The sequence below is a fragment of the Humulus lupulus genome, chromosome 4 (genome assembly GCF_963169125.1).
Source record: "Humulus lupulus chromosome 4, drHumLupu1.1, whole genome shotgun sequence".
Classification (NCBI taxonomy): domain Eukaryota; kingdom Viridiplantae; phylum Streptophyta; class Magnoliopsida; order Rosales; family Cannabaceae; genus Humulus; species Humulus lupulus.
In genome coordinates this window covers 55,675,280-55,682,526 of record NC_084796.1, presented here as the reverse complement: position 1 = coordinate 55,682,526, position 7,247 = coordinate 55,675,280, and the positions used below count along the sequence as shown (strand labels likewise).

At 34.1% G+C, this 7,247-nt stretch overlaps 1 long non-coding RNA gene across 1 annotated transcript; it reads left to right on the top strand.

Annotated features, from left to right (window-relative positions):
• Window positions 1–2,255: 2,255 nt before the first annotated feature.
• LOC133828977 (uncharacterized) lies at window positions 2,256–2,950 on the top strand. The gene is made up of 2 exons (XR_009891427.1): window positions 2,256–2,396; window positions 2,720–2,950. It is a non-coding gene; the product is annotated as an uncharacterized LOC133828977 (long non-coding RNA).
• The last annotated feature ends 4,297 nt before the right edge of the window (window positions 2,951–7,247 follow it).

The window sequence follows — 7,247 nt, the reverse complement described above, 5'->3', positions numbered from 1 at the left end:
GGATTTATTTTCTGTAGATGGTGTTGCGCCTCGAGCTAAGATGAACCAGCAAAGGTCACAGCGTTTCAAGACTGCTAAGGATGCAGCTGAGGAGGTGAGTTTTGTTGTCTTTGAGCTCTGAAAATTTCCTCTGTTATCTGTTATGATTGTCTCCATCAATTGGAAACCTTATTAACATGAAATCCTTGTAAGCTTACCTAAAGTTTGAGCTTGGAATTAACAAGGTTAGTATGATATGTTAAAAATATTTCTCTCCATTTGATCATTATTTTTTGGCAATTACTAGGGCCTTAAGCGCAAATGAACTGTCAGGGGAGGTACCAAAGAAATTGGGACTACTTACTGACCTATCTTTTTTGTAAGTTATAGGCATTTTTTCATTTTAATGGTAACTATATCGTTTTTTCTCCTTTCTTTATGAATTTTCCATTGCCCATTTCAAGCATATCATTGAAGACTATTTCATAGTTTATGATATTAATGACATTTATTCTTGGAAATAATTTTGTCTATAGGTACTTACCAATGAACAATTTCTCTGGTCAGCTACTGCCAGAACTAGGGAATTTAAACAAATTAAAAATATTGTACGCTTGTATTATTACGGGTCTTTCGTTTCATTTCTTTTTCTGTTTATGATTGGGTGCATTTATTTATAGTCCATATAGGTATCATGAAACCCATTGAGAATTACTATTCAACTTAATGATTGCAGTAGTACATTGGTCCCATCCTGATTCCTTTGTTTTTCATTGTTTATATTTGATAGTAGTCTTTTTAGTTCTGGAGTTAGTGGCGAGATTCCTTCAACATTTGAAAATCTCTGAATTAACTTCTTTTCTGTTTTAGTTTACAGGATCTTAATATTAAGTTGTAAAGGATAGTCTGGCAGTGTGGGGATTTTTATAGTATTATTTTATATAGTTGTTCGATCTCACTAGATTAGCATGATTAGTGATACTGATTTTTATAGTTAGAAATGGCAGTACTTTCTATACCAATTGCCAATTATTTGTTTGAATTCTCCCCTTGTCATTGTATATATATAGTCCAAATCCAATAAATCTATAAATTGGACTTACCACTGTTATATGCCCTTACCATTGTTATTTACATGAATTCTAGTTTTACTCCAGTCATTGGTTCATAAACGAGAAATTAATTCCACAAATCTATGTTGACCAGTAGTTTGGTTTAGAGAAAAGTTTTGCATTTAATCAACTAGACTATGTTTTTACTTGTTCTGGTTCATCAACTTGGCCAATGACATATCCACTAATTAAATATCTATGAGCTGAGTACTCAAGTCTCAAAGCATCTTATTAATTTAAGTATTACTAGTAAATAGTTGTTTAAATCTGATTTCAATTTGGCTGGTGCCTTGTTACTTAATGAAATTCTTTGATGATATTTCTTATGAAGAGTCTAAACATGTGCCCTAACTATCTTTGATAGACCATGCTCTGTTGAGGTTAGGTTTCTTCATTCATGTTTCGTCTAGTGCAACTTAAGCAGTTTATTCATTTTAGGCTTGTTGTTGAGAAACTTTAACCTAAGGATCCTGCACTAGCAATTAAAATCATTGAAGAGATACTATTCGTTTGAGCAGCTTTTATTTACACTTTAATTGTAAACATGTTTAATTTATTAAGTATGTTTGACAGTGGTTATTGTAATCCTAGTGATGACTAAGTGATTATAATGCATTTATATAGTAAATACAAGAGGTGCACAAGAAAGCAAGGTAATCCTAGTGATGACTAAGCTTCGACTCTGCTGTATGAACTTACTTGTGTCAATATGATCTTCTGCTTTAGTGGCAGCTATGATTATGGCAGTGAAAACATTTGATAACTACTGAATTTAAATTGGATTTTTTTTGTCGATAACAGATACTTGTCACAGACTTTGAATTCTTTGGTTTGGACTATTAGGAACTGGTGTAGTGTTATGAATGTATGGCCTGCCCTTATTGTTGAGACAAGCAATGATTTCAGGGATTTATACAGGGAATTCTAACATCATTTGAATAGGTGGGCTTTTTATTCCCTTGTGCACACTATAAATGATATTGTAGTACTTTTATTACTACAAATTTTATCTATTAAGTGGTAGCTGCTAGTTCTGTTATGGTTTTCTATGAATCTGTTAGTCTTACTCTAATTTTTAGCTCATTATAAGTGATGTATTCTCTTTTTCTATTTAACACTTCAATAAAGTTCAGTTCATTCATTCTCTATCCTCTCTGATTTTCTCATTCACTTTCATTTATGAATTTAACTGTTTGTTTTGTGGGAAATTCATATGCTTAGATTTTTCTTTCTTAATAGGCTGATATGACCATGTTAGAAGACGAACTACCAACAAAAAAATGACTTTCATCAACCCTTGTCAAGGTATAAAGAAGAAAGTCTTCTGTTGTGCTTTAGAATTATGCTGCTGAATGTTTCTTTCATTTTCATTAAGTTTTAGGTATTGATAGAGTACTCTGTTTGGCAGTGGAATTTTTTATTTGTTCATCTCTTAGCTTATTGTTTTAAGTTGCATGTTTTGTTGCTTCAGTCATTTTGCATGGTAGTACATCTTGCTATACCCTGCTGTTTCGTCAAGTTTTGGAGTTATTACAAATTTAATTTAAACTTTATATGCTTACAGGTGGAAACTAGCTTAAGTCTTATGTTCTTGATAATAAAAGGACTTTTTTTTTTACAATGTGCAGGTATATTGAGATGATTTCTTTGGAGCAATTCTTGACAACATTTGTAGTTGAGGCATTTAGAATGGAAGAATGTATTTCACTAATTTTTGTATACATTTCTTGTTTTGTATTTAGTAATAAAGGAATCTGAATTGGGCATAAATTATGTTGTAATATGATTTCTTAAGCCTAGACTAGTAGACTAAATATTGTAATTACATTTGAGTAATTAATAAAAATCTATTTATGTTACCTTATTTGGCTTCATCTTTCATATTTGTTTTCCTAGCTTTGTGTAAGTAAAAAAAGATTATGTTTCTCTAAGCTAATATAACACATGTGTTATACTAAAGTGTAGTATAACACAAAAAAAGTGTTATATAATCGACTATAAATAACATAATTCAACACTTATCTATATATTGAAATAACACAGAAATTGTGTTATCGTTGAAAGTACAATAACACATCTGTATAACACTGATAAAGTGTTATGTAAAGTACCCTGACCTACGATAACATAGTCGGTCTTAACCATCAGAAAGTGTTATAGTATGTTTTGATAACACATTTTCGGTGTTATTAAAAGCAGTTTTTCTTGTAGTGTGGTGACTTTGAGTTTGGGGTCTAGCGGAATTAGCTGGATTTCTGGGTCTAGATTAGCATGTTCCGCAACTCGAAGCTTCTTTCTCTTTCCCTCTTCAACCTCGTCGATATGACATCGAAAATGGGCTCGTATATCTTCTTGTTTGCACCACTCCTTGTGCTCATGAATCAGCTGTTGATTTCGTGTAATAGGCAATTCAGGTTGGGGAGATGACTGATGGTAAGGGATGGCAAGCTCAGGCCCCCTCCGATTCTCAGAAGACTGCGACATTTAACAAGGAAGAAAAAAGTGAGGGCCCATTATAAAAAAAATAAGAGGAAATTATTAAGATCTTGATAACTCGAGCTCGTAAGCTCGAGAAAACAAGATCACATTAATCGAGCCTGAAGGCTTGAATTGCGAAATTAACTCAAATGGCAACACCAAACTGTTATAAAATTCGGGATATCGAGGGTGTACCCTCAAGAGAGGGGGACATTTATTATCAGTTTAAAAGAATCCATAATTTATAGGGAAAAAGTGGGCAGTTACCCAAATAGGGGTCATCGTTGGAAAACGTGCACCTAAACCCTATTTCTAAACCATGTTTCTTACTCTATATGAAACCCTCATGTAACCCTTTCAAAACCCAGAAAAGACGCACCATTTTCCCTTAAACTTACCTAAAAAACTATTTTTACCATTTATATGCTAAATTAATGGATCAAAATGCCTTATTTTCTTAGAAATGGTCAAGAACCCAAGAACCAGATATGCTATTTATGAAAAATACCAAGGAAAGATCAGAGAAGTTACACAAGGTGGATTGCAGATATGAGAAAATTGTCAATTGTAGAAGGGGTAGTTGGAACGATCTCACAGAGCCGGATGTGGAAAGGGCACTTTGTTCTTTGGGTTTGGAGAACATGCAAAGAAAAAACTCTGGTTCTTATTTTCTCTAGTTCGTGTTTCCTGAAGGTTGAAATGTAAAAGTGAAGAAAAAGAAGGTGAAGAAGGGGTTTAAATAGGCAAAAGGAATATCAAAGGTTAGGGAAATCTGAGCCCTTTATTTGGGTTAAAACGCAATCCGATGGACAATGTTTTATTCCAAAAGTTTAGCGACAAAAAGGTCATATGAAAGGACTTGTGCAAATAGGAAGGTACTCAAGTACTCTCGGTATGTAATCCCCCAATGAAACGTGTCCATACTCGAGTGTGGTAAGTGGACACGTTTTTCGAAAGTGAAGTTCAAAAGTTTCCTTGTCAAAGGATTCAAACCAACACTTTTGAGGGGGAAAAATGTTACACCCAAATTTCGAGAATAAATAAATAACCTCGAAATGGTTAAGATAAAAAATAACAAGTGTTGGTTGTACACTTGTATAAATTGACATGATTCCAGCCCTGGTCAGTTATTAACACTTGGGCATGAGTGACATTGTTCGAGCTTAAGTTGTAGGGTCGAAGGCACTGATCTTCTCCAAAGAGTGAGGGCGGCAAAGTCACTAGATGAGGAAAAGGTTGACTAGAATGATGAGCTCGAAGTCTAGATCGGTCTTGAAAAGCATATCAGCCTTACAATCGAGCTCAGCAATACATTTTAAGATAAATAATATTGACTCGTGGGCTAGGCAGATTTTAACTGCTGAACCACGTAAAAAGCTTGTGAATTCTTCTGTTTTTTTTCCTGCAACATTGTTTAGTGCTCTTCATATCTAAGTTGATGAAAAGCGGCATCAATAGAGTCATTACTGATATTGATGTTATCAATGATGAGAACTCATCAAACTTCAACTTAACTATCGATTTGGGAGAATTGATTGTGCAACAGTCTAATGAACCAGCTCAACATGTTGGCATTGTGTCTCGTCCTTCTACTACTAATCAACAAGACCATGACAATGACGATGAAGGTTTTATTAACGATGATGATGAGGATGATGATGATGTAGAAGGAGGAGAAAATGATGAGGAAGAACTGGTTGAAGACATTAGTGATGACAATAGTGATAATTTGAATCCTATTAAAATAGCTTCAAGTAGTGATGATAGTGATTACCTTATGTAGTAGAATTTTGTTATCATATATGTAACAAAACGTTATGTTTAGAAATAACAATATGTCTCTTTTTATTAAGTTAATGTGTGTCTCACATTAACACTAACTATTTTTTTTCATATTTCAATAATTTTTTTTGTTATAAAGATGTCAGTAGATGTCGCACGCTCTAGTGGTGGAGATGCAGGTGGTGATCATCCCCCTGATCTTACTAGGATCCCTTCATTTTGTCAGCCAGATAATAAAATTTAGTCTTTTTTTAATTTTAAAAGATTAAGTGATCGTTCTTTTATTATTTATCAATGTTTTTATTTTGTTCTACAATTAAATAAAACAACTTTGCATAAAGAGCGTGGAGGAGGAATGGGTTAGGAACTCGAAAAGGCGAGGTGCAAAGCTAGAAAAAGACTTCCAATAACTTTTGAATCAGACATTTATAAGCCATTGGGTAAGCATGAAATATGGTTCACACGTTTAGTCGGGAACACCGTGACTAACAAACTACCACCATATTTTTTGAATTAGAAATCAGTGCCTAATCAATACAAACAGTTTTTTTATACCACTGTAAAGTTAAATAATTTAAATATATTTCTAAATAATATGTGTTATAGAGGTACATCGTTTTACTAATGTTTTTGTTTTCAAAATGTAGCATTATTTTGATATAGCAGGGCGACTAGACTATGATCATATTATTGAGGCTATAAATGATGATGCTGGCATCAAATATTGTGATAGGAAAACGTGTAGGAAGGTGCACTTCAAGAAAGTTTATGGTGAAGATAAGAATTTAGAGCGGGCCCTCAACAACCCCCATAGTGGTGTTAATGCTGACGATTGGAAACAATGCATTGACTTATGGTTGAATGAGAAATCAATTAAATGAGCCGAAAAGAATCATGCCAATAGGGATATTATGAAGTATCATTCTACTCAAGGATCGAAGTCGTTCATGGCTGCCCGTCACGATAGAGTAAGTAACAAAAAAATGTAAATTTTCTTTATTTCTTTGTCTTCAGCCGAACCCAAAATCCGGGAATGTACCAGGTTACATTGAAAGCTAGAAGCAATTCCACACCCACAAGGAGAAAGAAAAATTTGTCAATGAGCAAGCGAAAACGAACCATGTGAGAATTATCTTATTTTTTGACCTTAAAATCACTATGGTTTGGATGTATTACTAATATTTTCTATAAAAATAGGAAATGATGTACAAATATTTGAAGCATAGAGCCAGCAAGTCCCGTCTTCCATTTATGATGAAGGAAGCACGGTTGACGAAAGGATGATCATGAGAAAAGTGTTGGATGAACGTCCCGGCCATGAACGAGGAGTTGATCGCACATTAAATGGGAAAAAGGCCTCCAGCAGTCAATCTTAGACTCGTGCATAGTCATCGTTATAGAACCATCCCGTTCAATCCAATGATAATAATAACATGATGGGACAGACGATGGCTAACTTGCTGAGACAATACAAAGCAGACACTGAGTTCTTGTCTCAATACCTTCCTTCTGAATCCTGCCCACCACCTCAAATAATGATATCGGATGAAGTAACTCAATGGTGGGAGATGTATGCGACTGCACCTTCACAAGCTCCACCACTGCCACCACATATGTTCGGAGATGATGCACCTACAATGTTCCCCCGCCAGTCCTGCCTCAATATACATTTAGAAATAGCACTTCTTCATCAACACCTCTGCCAAGTTCTCCACCGCCCCCAGTCATTCAATATCTAGATGACAATGACGATAATGATGCAATCAACTTAGGATATGTTATATAGTTATATAAATAGTAGTGTTTATTTGTTTTAATAATATAAAGACAATTATTAATATTAAATTGTATGATCTATTTTCTTATCAATTAATGGAGACTACAATTCTTATTTTA